The following is a 15,699-nucleotide window of genomic DNA, read 5'->3' on the forward strand; positions in this document are numbered from 1 at the left end:
ACTGTGTCAAACGATGCTTACAGGACAAGTCAGCTGAAGATTGGATTTGGCAATGAGGAGGTCATTGGTCATCTTGACAAAAGCGGTTTTCAAAGATGTGTTGGGCAGAAAACTTCGTTAGTGTGGTTTCAAGAGAGAATGGGAGGAGAGGAAGTTTGGACGGTGAGTATAAACAGGATTTTGAAGATTTTTGTTTTAGTGGGGAGAATAAAAATTGGATGACAGCTAGAGGGAAATGTGCACAGGAGAGTTGTTTTTTAAGATGAAGCATATTATCCTGATGCTGATGGGATCATTTCTGTAGAGGGAACAATAGATGATTAGGAAAGAGAAGGAACAGTTATTATTGTTATTTGACTGATTATTATTGCTACTAATTTTTACTGCTACTGTACAATGAGAACTGATATTGAAAATTTATATCCACCAACTTTAAAATTCTCTCAATTATACTAAGCCAATATTTATTGAGTGCTTACTGTATGACTGGGACTATTGTAAACACTTCCAGTTGTCATTATCTCGCTTAATCCTCTCAATGCCTCTGTTATCACCCGCATTTAATGTATAAGAACACATAAACCTCGTAGGGTTAAGAATTTGCCCAAGGTGACACAGCTGGGTTCAAAGCCAAACCCAGGTGTGACTGCCCTCAGAGTAGGCTATTAATCTTTGCTACACTGCCTCTGGTCAGCTGCTTACTATTCTCCACTCAGGAAGCATTTGAGACATTCTGTGGAGATTTCAACAAATAACTTTCTGCTTATTCCAAAGTCAACCAGAAATTTTATATCTTAGTGAAGGTGTGTTCTTTACCCAGATTACCCACTCCATATAGTTTACTTTTCACTTAAACGTAACTATGAATCTGAAATCTCTGAATGAGACTGAACGTTACATAAGTGAAAGGGTCATTTTAGGACAGCAAGATAACTGGTCCCCTATTTTTATAGGTGTCTTCGAGACCAGCATATGGGGGAAATACTAAAAGATCTCTTACCAAATTTTGTGGCCTTGGGCAGATTATGTAATATTTATTAGTCTCAGTTTTCTCATCAGTAAAATGGAGATACTGTGTACTTTGCAGGATTATGGCAAGGATTGCATACACATGAGGGACAATGTGTGTAAATTGCTTAGCACTGTGCCTGGCACAAAGTAAGCACTTAATAGTGCTCACTACTGTTTTTCTTCTCTCAGTAGCTTGGAAAAGGCAATTCTTTATTTCCAACTGAATTCCAAGGAGCTTTGAAACTTACAGGGCCAAGAGAATTGCTGAATTGGAAGAAAATATTTGGGGGATTGAACAGGCAACTATATTTAGAATGCTGAGTTGTAAAGAAACTATCTCATGCTCCAGTTCTACTCAACCCAGTTTCAGCTGGGCACCACATGAAGCACGTCCTTCTCATTACAGAGGTAACTCACCTAGACAGCTGGTTCAGTTTATCTTATAAAATCAACATCTCAATGAAGCAAACATTTTGAAATGGTGCTATATTGTCAATGACCTAATCCCAGTGTTTTTTAAGCTTCGTGTAACAGTAGAAAGCCTTCTTATAAATAAAATTTTACACAAGATCTCAAAATATAAAATAGATAAAGGCAAACTGCTTTGATTGAAGCTAGGCTAGAAGTGGGAGCCCAACTCATCCTTTTCTTCAGCAGTTTCCCCTCCCCACCTCAAGTGGTCCCTAAGGCACAGCAATGGCACTTTAAGATTCTGTAGGATCTAGTTTGAAAATCCCTGGCCTAAACTATTTGGGCACTAAGAGCAGCAATAACTATGTCTTTTAATAGTATTTATCATATATATACTATACTCCAGGCACTGTGCTGAGTGGTGATAGGGAGACTATGGTGAATAAATCAGGCCCAGCCTCGAATTATGTAGGCTTTAATCATAGGGAAATTTATTGTATCAAATGATTATGAGTCCAGAACTAGAGTGGCTGTGAAAGGTAGTATAATGGCTCCCCAAAGGGGTCCATGTCCTCATTCCTGAAACCTGTGAATATGTTATATTACATGTGTTGATGCAAATAATCCATAATCAATATATAAATCAAAATTGGGGTGAGTTTATTATGAGCAAAATTTGAGAACCATATAGCCCAGGGCCCTCCTTCCCCAAGGAAGGAAGGGCACCAAAGAAGTGGGGTGTACAGAGTGGTTATATACCATCAAAGAGCATGTATCACATATGATTGCAATGTCCCTTTTACAACAGTCCGAGATTGCCTAGACTGCATAGCTGGCACAGTGATTAACACTGCAGTTGATGAACACAGCAGGTAGCAGGTCTATGATGTCCAGCTGGGTGGTCACAGCAGGTCAGCAATCAATCCCTAGCCTAGAGAGAGAGAGATGCTTATCCTTAAGGAAATGCTGAGGTGGGGGAAGTTACTTTATCTTAAGGGCATTTTTTCCTGTCTTTTTGACATAGTAAATGCTTAAAGCAGATATACAATGCATGTTCAAAGGCCACATCTGGCCCTTTTGGAAAAACAAGGTCAGGCTGAGTTAGTTTTACACCAAATTGCTTCCTCATATACTCCAATATGTCCTATTGCTTGCCATTTATTTATCACATGACAAGGGGGAATTAAAGTTGCTAATCAGTTGACCTGAAAATAGGGAGATTATCCTGGGTTATCTGGATGAATCCAATGTAATCACAAGAGTCTTCAAAAGTAGAAGAGGGAGGCAAAAGAGAGGTCAGAGTCAGAGAAAGAGACATGATGATGGAGTGAAAGTCAGTGTGAATCAATGTGAGAAGGACTCCACCTACCATTGCTGGTTTTGAGGATGGAAGAAGACCATAAGCCAAGGAATGTGGGTGGCCTCTGGAATCTGGAAAAGATAAAGAAATAGATTCTTTCCTAGAGTTGCCAGAAAGGGATGCAGCCCTGCTGACACCTTGGTTTTTCCTCAGTGAAACCCATTTTGGACTTCTGTCCTCTAGAACTGTAACATAATGAATTTGTTTTTGTTTAAGCCACCAAGTTTGTAGTAATTTGTTATAGCAGCAATAGAAAATGAATACGGTAGCCTTCAGGATTTGTTAATTCAGCAACTCAAAAAGTCATCAAGGGCAAAAAGATAGACATATAGACCAATAAAATGGAATTGAGATTCCAGAAGTAAACCCATATATTTATGGCCAATTGATTTCTGACATGGATGCCAAGTCCATTCAATGGAGAAAGAATACTCTCTTCAACAGAGGTGCTGGGACAACTGGATTTCCACATGCAAAGGAATGTAATGGGACTGCTACCTCAAGCCGTATACAAAGATTAACTTAAATTGGGTCAATAACCTAAATATAAGAGCTAAAGCCATAAAACTCATAGAAGAAAACATAGGGATAATCTTCATGGCCTTGGATTTGGCCTTAGAGTCTTAGATATGATACCAAAAGCAAGAGTAACAAAAGAAAAAATAGATAAGTTAGACCTCATAAAAATTAAAAACTTTTGTACATCAAAGGACATTGTCAAGAAAGTGAAAAGACAACCTACAAAATATTTGTAAGTCATATCTGTGATAAAAGTCTATATCCAGAATATATAAAGAACGCCTAGAACTCAATAACAAAAAGACAAACTATCTAGTTAAAATATGGGCAAGGCCTTGAATAGACATTTCTCTAAAGAAAAGATACAAGTAACCAATGAGCACATGAAAAGATGTTCAACATCATTAGGCATTAGGGAAGTATAAACCAAAATTACAATGAAATACCACTTCTCACCTACTAGGATGACTATAATAATGTTGTTGTTTTTTTTTTGAATGAAAATAATATTGACAAAGATGTGAAGAAATTGAAACCCTCATATGTTGCTGGTGGAGTGTAAAATGCAGCTGCTGTGGAAAACAGTTTGGTGGTTCCTCAAAAAGCTAGACATAGAATTAATGTGAGCCAGCAATTCCACTCCTAGTTGTATCATCAAAGGAATGGAAATCAGGGACTCAGATACTTGTACATCAATGTTTGTTGCAGGATTATTCACAAAAGCCAAAATGTGCAAATAATCCAAGTATGTATTAACAGATGAATGGATAAACAAATGTTTACACGTATGTATACTTGTACAATGGAATATTATTCAGCAATAAAAGAATGCAATTCTAAAGTTTCTTTTACAATAAACATTTATTAAGCTGTAATTTTCACAATATTTTAATTCTGTTCTGAAATAGATCTACAAATATTTCTACATAATACCAAAACCAGTGATTTAATAAATAAGAGGAATGTATGTGTCACTTTGCCAAAAATATAAGCCCTATACATTTATGTTTATATATGTTATTTGTAGAATCAGTTTCGCAAGGCTCATGGAACTAAAGTGTACACACATCACACACACACACCCCCCCAATATATTCAAATCAAGTGGATTTATATTGTGTCAAATAAAATGCTATATAAAATTTATAACCAGATACACAAAATATGAATTGAATCACTGTTAATAATGGTTACCATACCTCAGAAACCTTGAACCTTGAAAACATTATGCTAAGTGAAATAAGCCAGACACAAAAGGACAAATATTGTTTGATTCCACTTATATGAAATATCTAGAATAGGCAAATTTATAGAGACAGAAAGTAGATTAGAGGTCACTAGGGACTGGGGAGAAGGGGGAATGGGAGCTGTTGCTGAATGGTTACAATGTTTCTGTTTGAGGTGATGAAAAAGTTTTGGAAATAGATAGTCGTAATGGTGGCACAACATTATGAATGCAATTAATGCAACTGAGTTGTCTCCTTAAAAATGGTTAAAACGTCAAATTTTGTGTTATATGTATTTTACAACAATAAAAGAAAAGTCATCAAGGACCCAGGTTTCTTCCTTTTCTCTTTGCCGCCTACAGTATCAACTTATCCTAAGGCTAGTTCTTTCTTCCTCATCCTCCTCCTTCAGACAACAAAAACTGTAACTGAGTTATGAGATCATTAGAACCATAGGAGAGCAAGATGAATGATATTAACATGCAGATCACAGGAATGATGAAGGCAAAAACAGTGATGTCAGGAAAAGTAAGTGATGTCTGTGGATTTCAATCTCCAAAGACATATCAACATCAGCCTAGTTCCATTTGGAAAGACAGCAGGGCTACAGTGGCAGGAAAACTCAGGCTTTCCTGGGTCCTACAGAGTAGTGCAAGACTAAGTTGTAATATGCATTCCATGAATGTCATTCATCATCTCTAGAAAACTCTTAGTTTGTTAAAGGGTCCTGGAAAAATCTTGTAGAGATTTTAGATCCTGATCCTAAATAAAATAAATGATTCTGAGTCCTAAAGAAGAGAGTCAGTTTAAAGGCAATACAGAAACCAAATGTGGAATTTCTGGGAGAATCAGGAGAGATGTTGTGGGTGAGGCAAGATGTGCAGACAGTAAAGAGGAGATTGGGTTGATTTTAGGAGTCAGCTAAGGGAGGAAGAGGATTCAGCAACAGGACCAGCCTTAGGAAAACCTGATGACTAAAGAATTAGTCTGCTGTCCTGATCCCAATAGGTACCTTGAATCCTAGGGCTGCTCTCTCAGCCTAGGCTTGCTGCCCTCCTGCAGTTCCTCTGGCATGCTGGTTATGGCCAGAATCTCCCCCAATGAGAGCTGTTCCGGATGTGATACAATATTTATGGGGCAATGTTCAAGGATAGGGCCTGGGTTTCACGAGTTTTTGTTCTCTAGAACTTAGCTCTATGGATTTCACAGGGTGGATATTTGTTATTGTTTTTATTGTTAATAAAGATAAGGAGGAGGCTGCTGGGAAGATGGCGGCATGGGAGGATTCTGAACTTACCTTGTCCTATGGACACAACCAATTTACAACTACCCTTGGAAAAATTAACCCTGAGAGAGAACCAGAAACTGGATAAAAAGGACCCCCACGACAAGGGACAGTGCTGACTAAGGTGGAAGAGGGAGAAATTCCTTTTTGGAGGGGAAAAAGCCACCTTCTAGCTGCGGCACATCATAGCTGGGAGCAATCTTAAGGTACGAAGCTTTCCCCGGAGGAGTGGGGGATCTAAGTGGCAATGCTTTGCCATAATAAGCAGCTTTTGAACACATCACAACTGAGACAAGTGTCATAATATCTGGCTTTGCTGGCTATTAAATACAATGGGAAGTACCCCCAGAAAAGCTATTGAAAATAAGAGAAAGAAAAGCCTGTTCTTAAAGGATCCATACACAAATTCACGTTTCGGAAAGCAATGTAAAGTCACTAGAAAGAAAGGTACACAGTCCTTTGGTGAAAAGAGACTCACTTGATAGGCTCTGGGCGCATCTTGGTGAGGCAAGAGGCAGCTGGGACCACCTCCCCAGGGACTGAGACATTGGCAGCAGCCATTATTGTGACCTAGTACAAGCGTGCTGACACAGACACTAGCAATCGCTATGGGAGTTCTTCCCCTGGCCTGTTAGCGTGGTGTCTGCCCCATCCACTAGAGGACTGATTTAATCCAGCTTAGCCAGGGTGGGCAGCCCACCCTAGGGACTGGTTCTACCCGACAGCTAGCCCTCTGGCAACTTGTGGGCCCGCGTAGGCAGGGTACGTGGGACCTCTGCAGCTGGGTGAGTGGGTCCACCTCTGTGGGGCAGGGCATGCACGAGGGGTGGGCCTGCATTGGCAGAGTGTATGGGGCCTCTGCAGCAGGTAGTCTGGGTTTGCTTCAGTGGGTGGGATGTGCACACAGGGCAGGACTGTGTTGATGGTGTGTGTGGCCCTGTGGGTGGTGGGGCTTGTCGACTGTAGCAGACTTGTGCTTCTGAAACAGCCACATAGGACATTGGCCCCACCTTCCAATGCTTGAAAGAATTGCATGCGGCCATGCTTGGGGCTGGCCCCACCCATTTGCATTCCTGAGAGAGCTGACAACAGCTTTGAAGGCTGGAGGCCTACAGCAATTGTAAGCCCCTGAGCCTAGAAACCAGCCACTCTCAGGGCCTACTCAGTTAACAGAAAAACTACAGCAAGAATGTGCCATTAGATCTTAGATTAGCCAACTGAGCTGAGGCTCCTCCAACCCGATAAAGTGACTGAAGGGACCATAGCAGCTGCATGTAGCTAAGCATTACAACCAGCTGGCCAGGGGGACAGCCTACCCTCCCTATGCACCTGCAAGTGCAACCCTGCCACAATAGAAGGACACACGTAGCCCACACAGGGGACACTCCTGGAACATTTGGAACTAGTGACGAGAGGGAAGCACACTGCTGGGCCTCATAAGGCATCTCTTACATAAGGCCACTTTTCCAAGATCAGGAGACGTAACTGATTTACCTAATACACAGATATGAACACAGAGAAAGAGGCAAAATGACAAGACAAAGGAATATGTTCCAAATAAGAGAACAGGACAAATCTTCAGAAAAAGAACTAAACGAAACAGAGAAAAACAATGCACCTGATAAAGAGTACAAACTAATAGTCTTAAGGATGCTCACTGATCTTGGAAGAATGGATGAATACAGTGAGAACTTCAACAAAGAATTGGAAAATATAAAAAAGAACCAATCAGAACTGAAGAATACAATGGTGGAAATGAAAAATTCACTAGAGGGACTCAGTAGCAGAGTAGATGATACAGAAGAATGGATCATTGAGCTGGATGAAAGACTAGAGGAAATCATCCAAGCTGAACAGAAAAAAGAAAAAAGAATTAAAAAGAATGAGGATGGTCTAAGGGACCTCTGGGACAACATCAAGCACACTAACATCTGTGTTATAGGTGTCCCAGAAGGAGAAGAGAGAGACAAAGGGGGAGAGAATCTATTTGAAGAAATAATATCTGAAAACTTTCCTAACCTAAGGAAGGAAACAGTCATCCAGGTACAGGAAGCACAGAGAGACCAAATAAGATGAACCCAAAGAGGCCCACACCAAGACACATTATAATGAAAATGTCAAGAATTAAAGATATAGAGAGAATCCTAAAAGCTGCAAAAGAAAGGCAACAAGTTACTTACAACGAAACCCCATAAGGTTATCAGCTGACTTCTCAGCAAAAACCTTACAGGCTAGAAGAGAGTGGCATGATATATTTAAAGTGCTGAAAGGGAAAAAACTACAGCCAACAATATTCTACCCAGCAAGGTTATCATTCAGAATAGAAGGAGAGATAAAGAGTTTCCCAGACAAGCAAAAACTAAAGGAGTTTATCACCAAGAAACCAACCTTACAAGAAATGCTAAAGAGACTTATTTAAGTGGAAAAGAAAAGGCCACAAATAGGAATAAGAAAATTATCAAAAAAACAAAAAACCAATAAAATCACTGGTACAGGCAAATATGCAGTAAAGGTAGCACATCAGCCACCTATGAAGCTACTATGAAGGTCAAAAGACAAAAGCACTAAGATTATGTATTTCCATGATAAGAGGGTAATGGATACACATGCACAAAAAAGAGGTTAAATAAGATATCAAAAACATAAACTGTGGGAAGAGGGAAGTAAAAGAGTAGAGTTTTTAGCAAGAGGTCAAACAAGAGACCATCAACTTCTTATAGACTGCTATACACATCGGTTATTATATATGAACCTAATGGTAATCACAAACTAGAAACCTGTAATAAATATACAAAAAATTAAGAGAAACAAACCCAAACATAATACTAAAGAAAGTCACCAAACCACAAGGGAAGAGAGCAAGGGAAGAAGAAAGGAACACAGAAGAACTACTAAAAGACCCAGGTAAAAAGTAACAAAATGGCAATAAGTACATACTTATCAATAGCTACTTTAAATGTCAATGGACTAAATGCTCCAATTAAAAGGCATAGGGTGGCTGATTGGATAAAAAAACAAGACCAATATATATGCTGCCTACAAGAGACAAGCTTCAGACCTAAAGAGGCTCACAAAGTGAAAGTGAAGGGATAGAAAAAGATACTCCATGCAAATGGCAATGAAAAGAAAGCTGGGATAGCAATACTTATATCAGACAAAATAGTCTTTAAAACAAAAACTATAACAAAAGACAAAGAAGGGCACTACATAATGATAAAGGAACAATCCAACACTTGTAAATATCTATGCACCCAACATAGGAGCACCTAAATATATAAAGCAATTATTAATAGACATAAAGGGAGAAATAGTAACACAATAGTAGGGGACTTTAACAATCCACTTATATCAATGGATAGATCATCCAAAGATCCAGAAGATCAATAAGGAAACATTGGCCTTAAATGACACATGAGACCAGTTGGACTTAGTAGATATATACAGAACATTCCATCTAAAAACTGCAGAATACACATTCTTTTCGAATGCACATAGAACATTCTCCAGGATAGATCAGATATTAGGCCACAAAACAAGTCTCAATAAATTTAAGAAGATTGAAATAGTATCATGCATCTTTTCTGACCACAACAGTATGAAACTAGAGATCAACAACAGGAAGAAAACTGGAAAAGCCACAAATACGTGGAGTTAAAACAAAATGCTACTGAACAATGATTGGGTTAATGAAGAAATCAAAGGAGAAATCAAAAAATACCTGGAGACAAATGAAAATGAAAATATGACATGCCAAAATTTATAGGATACAGCAAAAGCTGTTCTAAGTGGGAAGTTTATAGCAATACAGGCCTACCTCAACAAACAAGAAAAATCTCGAATAAACAATCTAACAGTGCACGTAAAGGAACTGGAAAAAGAACAAACAAAGCCCAAAATCAGTAGAAGGAAGGAAATAATAAAAATTAGAGCAGAAATATGAAATAGAGACTAAAAAAAAAAAAAAAATAGAAAAAAACCAATGAAACTAAGAGCTGGTTCTTTGAAAAGATAAACAAAATTGACAAACCTTTAGCCAGACTCACCAAGAAAAAAAGAGAAAGCTAAAATAAATAAAATCAGAAATGAAAGAGGAGAAATTACAATGGACACCTCAGGAATACAAAAGATTAGAAGAGAATACTATGAAAAGCTATATGCCAACAATTGGATAATCTAGAAGAAATGAATAAATTCTTAGAATCATACAGAGAGAGAAGTCAAGATGGTGGTGTAAGCAGACTCTGAACTCACCTCCTCCCACGGACACAGCCAATTTACAACTACTCGTGGAAAAATTACCCCTGAGACAGAACCGAAAACTGGATAAGAAGAACTCCTGCAACAAATGACAATCTTAACTGAGGTGGAAGAGGCAGAAATTCCCTTCTGGAGAGGAAAAACACCTCCTTCACAAGCTGCAGTGCCTCACAGCCGCCCGGGAGCAGCCCACAGGTACACAGCCCTGCCTGGAGGCGCGGGGCCCTGAGCCAGGGAGCGCCCCCACTGGGGGCATTTTGTGGACCCAGCACAATCGAGATGAGTAGCATAATATCTGACTTTGCCTGCTACTAAAACATTGGGGAGTACCCCCAGAAAAGCTGGTTCACAAAGAAATTAAAACTGGCTCTTAAAGGGCCCATGCTCAAACTCACCCGTTACGGAAAGCAACCTAAAATCACCAGAAAGAAAGGTGCACAGTGCTTTGGTGAAAAGAGACTCACCTAATAAGCCCTGAGTGCATCTTGGTGAGAGGTGAGACCTCTCCAGGGACTGGGACATTGGCGGCGGCCATTGTTGTGGCCTGGTGTGGGCGTGCTGACACAGACACCATTGGAGTTCTCCCTGGGGCCTGCTAGCCCACGTCTGCCCAACCCACTAGAGCACTGATTTAATCCAGCTCAGCCAGGGCAGGCAGCCCACCCTAGAGACTGGCCACACCCAACAACCAGCCCTCAGGCAACTTGTGGGCCTGCATAGATTGGTGACTGGATTCTCTGCAGCCAGGCAACTGAGCCCACTTCAGTTGGGCAGGGTGTGTACAAGGAGCAGGTGGAGAGTGTGGGGTGGTGGTGGAGTGTGTGGGTCTCCTGCCATGGAGATACTGGGTCCACTTCAGGAGGTCGGGGTGCACATACGGGGCAGGACTGTGTTGACTCTGTGTGTGGACCTGTGGGTGGTGGGACTTGTCAGCTGCAGAAGACTTGTGCTTCTCAAAGACCCACATGGGGGTTTGCCCCACCTTCCAAAGCCTGAAACAATTGGGTGCTCCCGTGCCTGAGGTCAGCCCCACCCAGCTGTAATCCTCAGAGAGCTGACAAGAGACATAAAGGCTGGAAGCTTATAGCAATTGTAAGCCCCTGAGCCTCACAACCTGCCATGCTGGGGGCCTACTCACTTAAAAGACATACTGCAACACAAATGTGGTATTAGAACTTGCAGCCAACTGTGCTGGGGCTCCCCACACCTGATAAAGAGACTGAAGGGCCCACAACAACTACAAGCAGCTGAGCATTACAACAGCTGCCCAGGAGCATAATGCGGCCTCCCTGGGTGCCTACAGGGAGAGCAAACAGGCCACAACAGAAGGACACACATAGCCCACATAGGGGTCACCCTTGGAACATTGAGAACTGAGGGAAGCACACTGCAGGCCTCCTAAGGCATCACTTATATAAGGTCACCTATCCAAGAGCAGGAGACTTAGCTGACCTATCGAATATGTAGACACAAGCACACGGAAAGAGGCAAAATGAGGAGGCAAAGGAATACATCCAAATAAGGGAACAGGACAAAACCCCAGAAAAGGAACCAAGTGAAACAGAAATGAGCAACCAACTGACAGAGAGTTCAAACAAAGAGTGTTAAGAATGCTCACTGATCTGGGGAGAAGAATAGATGAACTCAGTGAGAATGTCAACAAAGAAATGGAAGACATAAAAAAGAACCAATCTGAAATGAAGAATACAATACTGGAAATGAAAAATTAACTAGAGGGACTCAAAAGCAGAGTAGAGGATACAGAAGAACGGATGTGCGAGCTGGACGAAAGACTAGAAGAAATTACCCAAGGTGAACAGGTAAAAGAAAAAAGAATTAAAAAGAGTGAGGACAGTCTAAGGGACCTCTGGGGCAACATCTAGTGCACTAGCATCCGTGTTATATGTGTCCCGGAAGGAGAAGAGCAAGACAAAGGGGCAGAGAATCTATTTCAAGAAATAATAGATGAAAACTTCCCTAACCTAAGGAAGGAAGCAGACATCCAGGTACAGGAAGCACAGAGAGCCCCACACAAGATAAACCCCAAGAGGCCCACACCAAGACACATCATAATCAAAATGTCCACTGTTAAAGATAAAGAGAGAATCCTAAAAGCCGCAAGAGAATGTCAAGTTACATACAAAGGAAACCCCATAAGGCTATCAGCTGACTTCTCAGCAGAAACCTTACAGGCTAGAAGAGAGTGGCACGATATATTCAAAGTGCTAAAAGGAAAAAACTTACAGCCAAGAATACTCTACCCAGCAAGGTTATCATTCAAAATGGAAGGAGACATTTTAACAAAATTTCCCAGACAAGCAAAAATTAAAGGCATTATTCACCAAGAAACCAGTGCTACAAGAAATGTTAAAGGGACTGATGTAAAGGGAAAAGAGAAGACCACAAATAGGAAAAATTATCTATTTCTATGATAAGAGGGTAATGGATACAAATGCACAAAAAAGAGGTTAGATATGATACCAAAAACATAAAATGAGGGAGGAAGGGAGTTAAAGAGTAGAGCTTTCAGACAGAGGTCAAACTAAAGAGACCATCAATTCCGTATAGAAGGAGAAAGGAACAGAGAAGGACTACTAAAACACTGAGAAAAAAAAAAGTTAAAAAATGGCAGTAAGTACATACTTATCAATAGCTACTTTAAATGTCAATGGACTAAATGCTCCAATTAAAAGGCATAGGGTGGCTGATTGGATAAAACATCAAAACCCATATATATGCTGCATACAAGAGAGACACTTCAGACCTAAAGACACAAACTGAAAGTGAAGGGATGGAAAAAGATACTCCAGGCAAATGGCAATGAAAAGAAAGCTGGGGTAGCAGTCCTCATATCAGACAAAATAGACTTTAAAACAAAAATTGTAAAAAGAGACAAAGAAGGGCATTACATAATGATCAAGGGAACAATCCAACAAGAGGATATAACACTTGTAAATATCTACGCACCCAATGTAGGTGCACCTAAATATATAAAGCAATTATGAACAGACATAAAAACAGAAATAGACAGTAACACCATAATAGTAGGGGACGGACTCCCCTTACACCAACGGATAGATCATCCAAACAGAAGACAATAAGGAAACATTGGCCTTAAACGACACACTAGAACAGATGGACCTAGTAGATATATACAGAGCATTCCATCCAAAAACTGAGGAATACACGTTCTTTTCAAATGCACATGGAACATTCTCCAGGATTGATCACATATTAGGCCACAAAACAAGTCTCCATAAATTTAAGAAGATTGAAATAATACCAAGCATCTTTTCTGACCACAACGGTATGAAACTAGAAATCAACTATAGGAAGAAAATCAGAAAAGCCACAAATACATGGAGATTAAACAAAATGCTACTGAACAATGATTGGGTCAACGAAGAAATCAAAGGAGAAATCAAAAAATATCTGGAGACAAATGAAAATGAAAATACGACATGCCAGAATTTATAGGATACAGCAAAAGCGGTTCTAAGAGGGGAGTTTATAGCGATACAGGCCTATCTCAACAAACAAGAAAAATCTCAAATAAACAATCTAACAATGCACCTAAAGGAACTGGAAGAAGAAGAACAAACAAAGCTCAAAATCAGTACAAGAAGGGAAATAATAAAAATCAGAGCAGAAATAAATGAAATAGAGACTAAAAAAAAATAGAAAAAATTAATAAAACCAAGAGCTGGTTCTTTGAAAAGATCAACAAAATTGACAAACCTTTAGCTAGACTCACCAAGAAAAAAAGAGAGAAGGCACAAATAAGTAAAATCAGAAATGAAAGAGGAGAAATTACAACAGACACCTCAGAAATACAAAAGATTATAAGAGAATACTATGAAAAGCTATATGCCAACCAATTCTACAACCTGGAAGAAATGGATAAATTCTTAGAATCATACAACCTTCCAAAACTGGATCAAGAAGAAGTAGAGAATTTGACTAGACCAATCACCAGTAAGGAGATCGAAACAGTAATCACAAACCTCCCCAAAAATAAAAGTCCAGGACCAGACAGCTTTCCTGGTGAATTCTACCAAACATTCAAAGAAGACTTAATACCTATCCTTCTCAAACTCTTCCAAAAAATTGAGGGGGGGAGAAGCTCCCTAACTCATTCTACGAAGCCGACATTACCCTGATACCAAAACCAGTCAAGGACAACACAAAAAAAAGAAAATTACAGGCCAATATCACTGATGAACATCGATGCAAAAATCCTCAACAAAATACTACCAATTGCACACAACAATATGTTAAAAAGATTATACACCGTGATCAACTGGGATTTATTCCAGGTATGCAGGGATGGTTCAACATTCGCAAATCAATCAACGTAATACACCACATTAATAAAATGAAGAGTAAAAATGAGATGATCATCTCAATAGATGCAGAGAAAGCATTTGACAAGATACAGCATCCATTTATGATAAAAACTCTGAATAAAATGGGTATAAAAGGAAAGTACCTCAACATAATAAAGACCATATATGACAAACCCACAGCTAATATCATCCTCAGTATTGAAAAACTGAAAGCTATCCCTCTAAGAACGGTAACCAGACGAGGATGCCCACTGTCACCACTCCTATTTAACATAGTACTGGAAGTCCTAGCCAGAGCAATCAGGCAAGAAAAAGAAATAAAAGGGATCCAAATTGGAAAGAAAGAAGTGAAACTCTCACTATTTGCAGATGACATGATTTTATATATAGAAAACCCTAAAGAATCCACCAGAAAACTTTTATAAGTAATAAACGAATATGGTAAAGTTGCAGGATAGAAAATCAACATACAAAAATCAGTTGCATTTCTATACACTAACAACGAAGTAGCAGAAAGAGAAATTAAGAATACAATCCCATTTACAATTGCAACGAAAAGAATAAAATACCTAAGAATAAACTTAACCAAAGAGGTGAAAGATTTGTACACTGAAAACTATAAAACATTGCTGAAAGAAATTGAAGAAGACACAAAGAAATGGAAAGATCTTCCGTGCTCTTGGATTGGAAGAATTAACATAGTTAAGATGTCCATACTTCCTAAAGCCATCTATAGATTCAATGCAATCCCTATCAAAGTTCCAACATTTTTCACAGAAATAGAACAAAGAATCCTAAAATTTATATGGAACAACAAAAGACCTCGAATAGCTAAAGGAATCCTGAGAAAAAAGAACAAAGCTGGAGGTATCACACTCCCTGATTTCAAAATATACTACAAAGCTATAGTAACGAAAACGGCATGGTACTGGCACAAAAACAGACACACAGATCAATGGAATAGAATCGAAAGCCCGGAAATAAACCCACACATCTATGGACAGCTAATCTTTGACAAAGGAGCCAAGAACATACAATGGAGAAAAGAAAGTCTCTTCAACTAATGGTGTTGGGAAAACTGGACAGCCACATGCAAAAAAATGAAAGGAGACTCTTAACTTACACCACACACAAAAATTAACTCCAAATGGATTAAAGACTTGAATGTAAGACCTGAAACTATGAAACTTCTAGAATAAAACATAGGCAGTACGCTCTTTGACATCAGTCTTAGCAACATATTTTCAAGCACCATGTCTGACCGGGCAAGAGAAACAATAGAAA

General features: G+C 39.4%; 2 long non-coding RNA genes across 2 annotated transcripts in view; one reads left to right on the forward strand and one right to left on the reverse strand.

Annotated features, from left to right (window-relative positions):
• LOC147918087 (uncharacterized) overlaps positions 1–15,699 on the forward strand; it is a 111,702-nt gene that overhangs the window by 42,322 nt on the left and 53,681 nt on the right. Inside the window, exon 2 of the long non-coding RNA XR_015556359.1 lies at positions 24–162. This is a non-coding gene — a long non-coding RNA (uncharacterized LOC147918087). The remainder of the gene's footprint in view (positions 1–23; positions 163–15,699) is intronic.
• On the reverse strand, positions 2,081–10,663 carry LOC147918088 (uncharacterized). The gene is made up of 3 exons (XR_015549164.1): positions 10,534–10,663; positions 2,792–2,853; positions 2,081–2,353 (listed from the first exon to the last, which is right to left on the reverse strand). It is a non-coding gene; the product is annotated as an uncharacterized LOC147918088 (long non-coding RNA).

Source organism: Ceratotherium simum, chromosome 2, assembly GCF_057802395.1.
Source record: "Ceratotherium simum simum isolate JZ-2026a chromosome 2, ASM5780239v1, whole genome shotgun sequence".
Taxonomy (NCBI): Eukaryota; Metazoa; Chordata; class Mammalia; order Perissodactyla; family Rhinocerotidae; genus Ceratotherium; species Ceratotherium simum.